Source organism: Cryptomeria japonica, chromosome 11, assembly GCF_030272615.1.
Source record: "Cryptomeria japonica chromosome 11, Sugi_1.0, whole genome shotgun sequence".
Classification (NCBI taxonomy): domain Eukaryota; kingdom Viridiplantae; phylum Streptophyta; class Pinopsida; order Cupressales; family Cupressaceae; genus Cryptomeria; species Cryptomeria japonica.
In genome coordinates this window covers 508,125,496-508,131,495 of record NC_081415.1, presented here as the reverse complement: position 1 = coordinate 508,131,495, position 6,000 = coordinate 508,125,496, and positions in this window count along the sequence as shown.

Below are 6,000 nucleotides of genomic sequence, written 5' to 3'. Positions count from 1 at the left end.
ATTGGCGTGAGTTGAATTAAGTGTTGAATCAAGTAATCACGTTGGGAAACTCTTTAGGTGTTATTTAAGTCTTCTGCTGTGTCATCTGAACTTATGATATATCATTGTATCTTTGATTTGGTTTTAACTTTAAAAAAAAATATTTGCACTCTATTATTGTGTTTTAGCTTTATCCCTTTGAGGTTTCTTGTAGTACCCCTGCCCTAATCAGATTCTAATCTCGGTTTAACCTTGGTTAGTTTATCATGTTATAATGTTATAGTCAGATGTTTTGATTTTTGTGCTTACCTGTTAATGTGGTTTTCGCACCAATTCGTATGCAAGTTTATTAGTTCTCCTATTTCCTGTTATTAATCTCGAGCTAACACTTTCATGAAGTATATATATGTATGCATGTATAACTCTTGGTTGCAGGAGATTTCAGGTACAATACCGCATGGGTGCGAGGTTCGTCTCCACCTTGATTTGCAGGTTTGAGTGTACCTCTTTGGTCCTTACAATTTGTATTAGGTGGTCGTAAGACCCTCATTTGACCATAGTCGTGCTCAAGTGAGCATCGTTAGTCATCGTCGGTATTCCCTTTGGTTGGGTATGCAGGTCGTCTGTCTGCTTGGCTTTCTTGAGTTGCATGTTTTGTGTGTGGTTAAATTGAGTATTTAATTTGATTTAATGTGTGTTTACGCATTAGTATTTTGGAGACTAAGTTAAATAGGTTCATTTTTTATGTGATTAATTGTTAATTAGACTTGCTCAATTCAAGTTGGTAGAAAGTTCGTTTAAATGGTTAATTTTAATAATGAATATTTTCTGTTATGCTTTTGAAATGAAAGATTTAAATTTATTTGAAATAGAAATGATTTAATTTCTTTGACATTTTGGAAATAGAAAGGGTAAATTCAGTTATTTGAAAAAATCAATTTTAATTTGAAAAGAATGAATTTTGGAATTTTATTTTAAATGAAAATATTTTAAATCTAAAAATGAATTTTTGGTCAAACTTTTCCCCATTTAACCTAGGTTTGAAAATATTTTTGAGAGGATGATTTTGGAGAGTATTTTTTTGGAAAAATATTTTTGGAATAAAAATTTCGGGATTTTGGAGGAGAATTTTTTTTTTGAGCTTACAGGTTGGGCTCTTCAGCAAATCTCTTTCAAGATAGCATATGGAGGTAGGATTCTTAATTGTCTTCTTTGTTGCCAAAGAATTTTAATGTTCTGGTTGAAAGAAATAAATTTGTTGTTGAAGAATTTTTTTGATTGATGAATAGAGTAGAATAGCAATGAGATCTTGAATTTATCCTTCCTTGAATAATATTCCTTGTTTTCAAATCAGTTTCTGATTTGCTCAAATTGATTTTTTTTAAAAATAAAATGTGTAGAACAAATATTGGAGGTTTGGTTGTTCTTGATGAATCTTTGTTAAAATCCCCATTGAATGTTTTCAGATTAAGTTTCATATTCAAATAAGTTTGGAATTGGTAGATGGGTTGAATAAATATGTGAGGAATGATTCTTTATGCCCAAATGTGCTTTTCTGGTTGAGAAAATTTGTCTATTCTGAAAGGTTATTCAACAAATTTTATCATTTTTAAAACCATGGGATTGTTGGAGAAATGTTTTAAGTCTCAGTCTGAGACTTTTTAAAATTGAAGGTTTGTATTTTTTTTAGAAGCTAATTTTTTTAAAAAAATTAAATTAAATTTTATTTTGTATGCTTGTTGGGTGTGGGGAGCTTTACCTCTACCCACCACCCCGTGGAAGTCCACGACTGTGATTCCACGCTGTGGAAACCACAAATCGTGGATTCCACGTTCTATGGCTCCACATCATGGAGGCCACGGCTGTGGTTCCACACTGTAGAGACCATAGTCTGTGGTTCTCCATGGCTGTGGAGACCACAGCCCGTGGAAACCACGATTGTGGTAACCACGATGTGGAGGCCACATGTGGCAATTTACTTTTTTAAAACAAATATATATATATATATTAAACATTTTTTTTTTTTTTTTTTTAAAAAAAATTAATATATATTAGTAATAATTATTAATTTATAATTACTAATTAATGTATAACATTTTTATATATTAATTGTAGTGATTAATAAATTAATGTGTATTATTAATCATATATTAATTGCCCTTTGTAATTAATGTATATTTTCTTTAAATATATATTAATTGCAGTTGAATTATAGGTTTATTAATTAAGGTATATATATAAAGATACATATACAAATTAATATCCTCAACTCGTATATATGCTTGGGAACTTTATTATATTGGGAAATGATTATCTAGTTTAAGTTTCCTTAAATGTATATTTCTATTTTCTGGAAAGTATATCTTGGTTTCGAAAAGAAAATAAGTTTAGATAAACTCGTAATGATGTATTTATGTTATGTTTGATGCAAACGAACTTAGTGAGTTAGAAAACCATGAACAATATGTACCTAGGCAAGGTACACAATTGCAATCTACTTAGATCCTTTAGAAAACTGGATCGATTGTTGTGTGAAAACAATAGGAAAGAAGATTGTCTTTTCCAATTTATTCCTATGCATGTTTAATTTTTTGTATTCGCATTTGCTTAAGAAATGGCAAGTCTTTGATTTTGTTTGTTGGACCCTGTTGTAAAATTGAATTGGGTACCTGTTTATGTCATTGATCCCGAATTTGACTGTTTTTTTGTGATAGTGTTGTAACCGGTCATGTGCTTTACACGGGTGTCATATGTTGATTTGTGGTTGACCATAGTTGGTCAGGTCTCTAGATAGAGTGTCGTCAATCAGTGCACCTTGTTTGAAGTCTTGTTTGACCAGGTGGGTAATCCCTCCGTTTTAAACTTCATTTGCTTGACCTTGTGTATTCCTGGGTTTAGGAGTTCATTTGAGTGTAGTCTAGTGTCATTTGGGAAAGTGGCTTTCGATTGGAGACCGCGTCCAAAGTGATTGTTGGGTAACTCATCAAAAGTGTGTCTAAATAAGTGATAACCTAATAGCATATTAGAGAGTTAATTAATGAATCACTAAGTAAGTTAATTGTGTCTCATGTATGGGATGAGTGCTCGTACAGACTCGACATGCAGTGAGAAAGCCTAAAATGGTAAACCATCATCATTGTCTTTACGAAAGGATGTGTGGGTCCACATGGGGCTTGGATGGGCCAAAGGTTCGAAATAGGTTGCTAGGGTAACCCAGGGGATGGGGCCGAAACCTATGAAGACCTGTCATGGTAACCATATCAGGTTATGTAATGACACACTTGTCATTTATGTTCGCTAGTGTGTTGTTGTGTTGTCTTGATAAGAGCATTGTTGTGGAGTCGTCTTGTTGCTTATGTCTTTGTGAGTACCTGATATCATGTTAGACCTTGGGTTGCTTATGATGGGTTGTGAAGACTTAGTTTCGCAGATGCTCCAGTGGATCTTTGTATTTGCTTCTATTATTTTCAATTGGATCCTTTCATATTCAGGGATCATTTATGTATTTATTTGATCGATGTGGTCGTATGTATTATTGGTTATGTCCTGACCAATGTGGTCGTATGTATTATTGGTTATGTTCGCCTTGATGACAGGATTGTAAATGATGTGACCTTATGTATTCTTCTCTACTATTTAATTATCAGAGGGGTCTTGCAATTGAGCAGACCCAGAGATGTGGCCCTTTAGGGCTGAACTCTGATATCAATTTAGTGTTATGTGATGCATATGTTCTTATGTTTCCTTTTTAGTTTTTAGCATGTATGGATGACATTATGTTAGAATGTATAAAGTGGATTAGATGAAATTAATCTTAAATGTATGTGACTAATCATCTTATTAAATGCAGTGATTTGGATCATGAAGGATTGTAGATTTGAATAATGGAATGTATTCAGTTATTGATAATGCAATTAAAGTATGCTTGGAAAGTATTTATTAGTTTATGATGAAATTTAAGTACGTTATGAAATTAAATGCATGACTTAAATTTTAATGAAAGTTTGAACGTAAGGTATGGTTAAATCTTATTGGATGAACCCTATCATGTTACCTATACTTTTTACCTCAACGGATGAACCTTATCATGTGATCTATATTTTTATCTTACTGAAAGAAATTATCCTTTGTTTAAGTATTATCTTGTCATTAAGTTGATCAGCTTAATTGAATTAATTAGCGTGAGTTGAGTTTAATGTTGAATTAAGTAATCACGTTGGGAAACTCTTTAGATGTTAATTAAAGTCTTCCGCTGTATAATCTAAACTTTGTTATCTCATCGTATCATTGTGTTGTGTTTAACTTTAAAAAAATAATTATTTGCACTCTATTTTTGTGTTTTAGCTTAATCCCTTCGAGGTTTCCTAACGGGGCATTACAACAAGACACAAAGAAACAAAGCACCACATTAGTTGCAAACTAGAGCACTCCCATAGTAAAACAGTTATCAAAGAAAAGACAAACCAGCTAAATAGGTTTCCAGCTGTCATTACTCAACTGAAAGTATTTTCTCTTCACAACCAGCGTTCAAAAATTTTCATTCAAGCTATACATTTAGCAATTGCTTTGAGCACCAAAACTCCTCTGTTATTTCCTACTGAAGCGCCAACACCATCAAATAACGTCTCACGCAGTGTAATGCCCCGCCAGGAAACCCCGAAGGGATAAAGCTAAACCACCAAAATAGAGTGCAAATAATTTTTTTTTTAAATTAAACACAACACAATGATACAATAAAATATCATAAGTTCAGATAACACAGCGAAAGACTTAAATAACACCTAAAAAGTTTCCCAACGTGATTACTTAATGCAACACTTAACTCAACTCGCGCTAATTAATCCAATTAAGCTGATTAACTTAATTACAAGTTATTACTTTAAACAAAGATAAATTATTTCGATAAGTTAAAATTATAGATAACATGGTAAGGTTCTTCCATTGAAGTTAAAAGTATAAACAACATAATTAAATTCATCCAATAAAATTTAACCATACATTATGTACAATTTTTTCATTAAACATATGTCATGCATCTAATTTCATAACGTACTATAATTTCATAATAAACTAATGAATATTTTTCATGCATACTTAATTGCATTATCAATAACTGAATACATTTCATTATTAAAATCTACATTCTTTCATGATCCAAATTACTGCATTAAATAAGATAACTACATACATGCATTTAGAATTACCTTCATCTAATTCACATTATACATTCTAACATAATGCCATTCATATATGCTAAATTAAAAAGGAAACATAAGAACATAAACATCACATAACACTGAAATGATATCGGAATTCACCCCTAGAGGGCTACATCTTCGGATCTGCTCAACTGCAAGACCCCTCTGATAATTAAATAATAGTGAAGAATACATAAGATCACATCATTTATAATCATGTCATCAAGGCGAACATAACCAATAATACATAAGACCACATCGGTTAAATAAATACATGAATGATCCCTGAATAGGAAAAGATCCAACTGAACATAATAAAAAACAATTACAAAAGATCCACTGGAGCATCCGCGAAACTAAGTCTTCGCAACCCATGGTCTAATATGAATATCAAGTTCTCACAAGGGCATAAACATCAAGACGACTCCTCAACATTGCTCCTATTTAAGACGACACGACACACTAACAAACATAAGGGACAAGTGTCATCACATAACTCGATATGGTTACCATGACAGGTCTTCATAGGTTTTGGTCTCATCCACTGGGTTACCCTAGCAACCTAATCCAAACCTCCGATCCATCCAAGCCTCATGTGGACCCAACACTTCCTTTCGTGGAGACAAGGTTGATGGTTTGTCATTTCAGGTCTTCTCATTGTATGTCGAGTCTGTACTAGCACTCATCCCATAAGTGAGGCACAATTAACTTACTTAGTGATTCATTAACTAACTCTCTAATATGCTATTAGGTTATCACTTATTTAGACACTTTTGATGGGTTACCCAACAACCACTTTGGGCGCGGCCCCCAATCAAAAGCC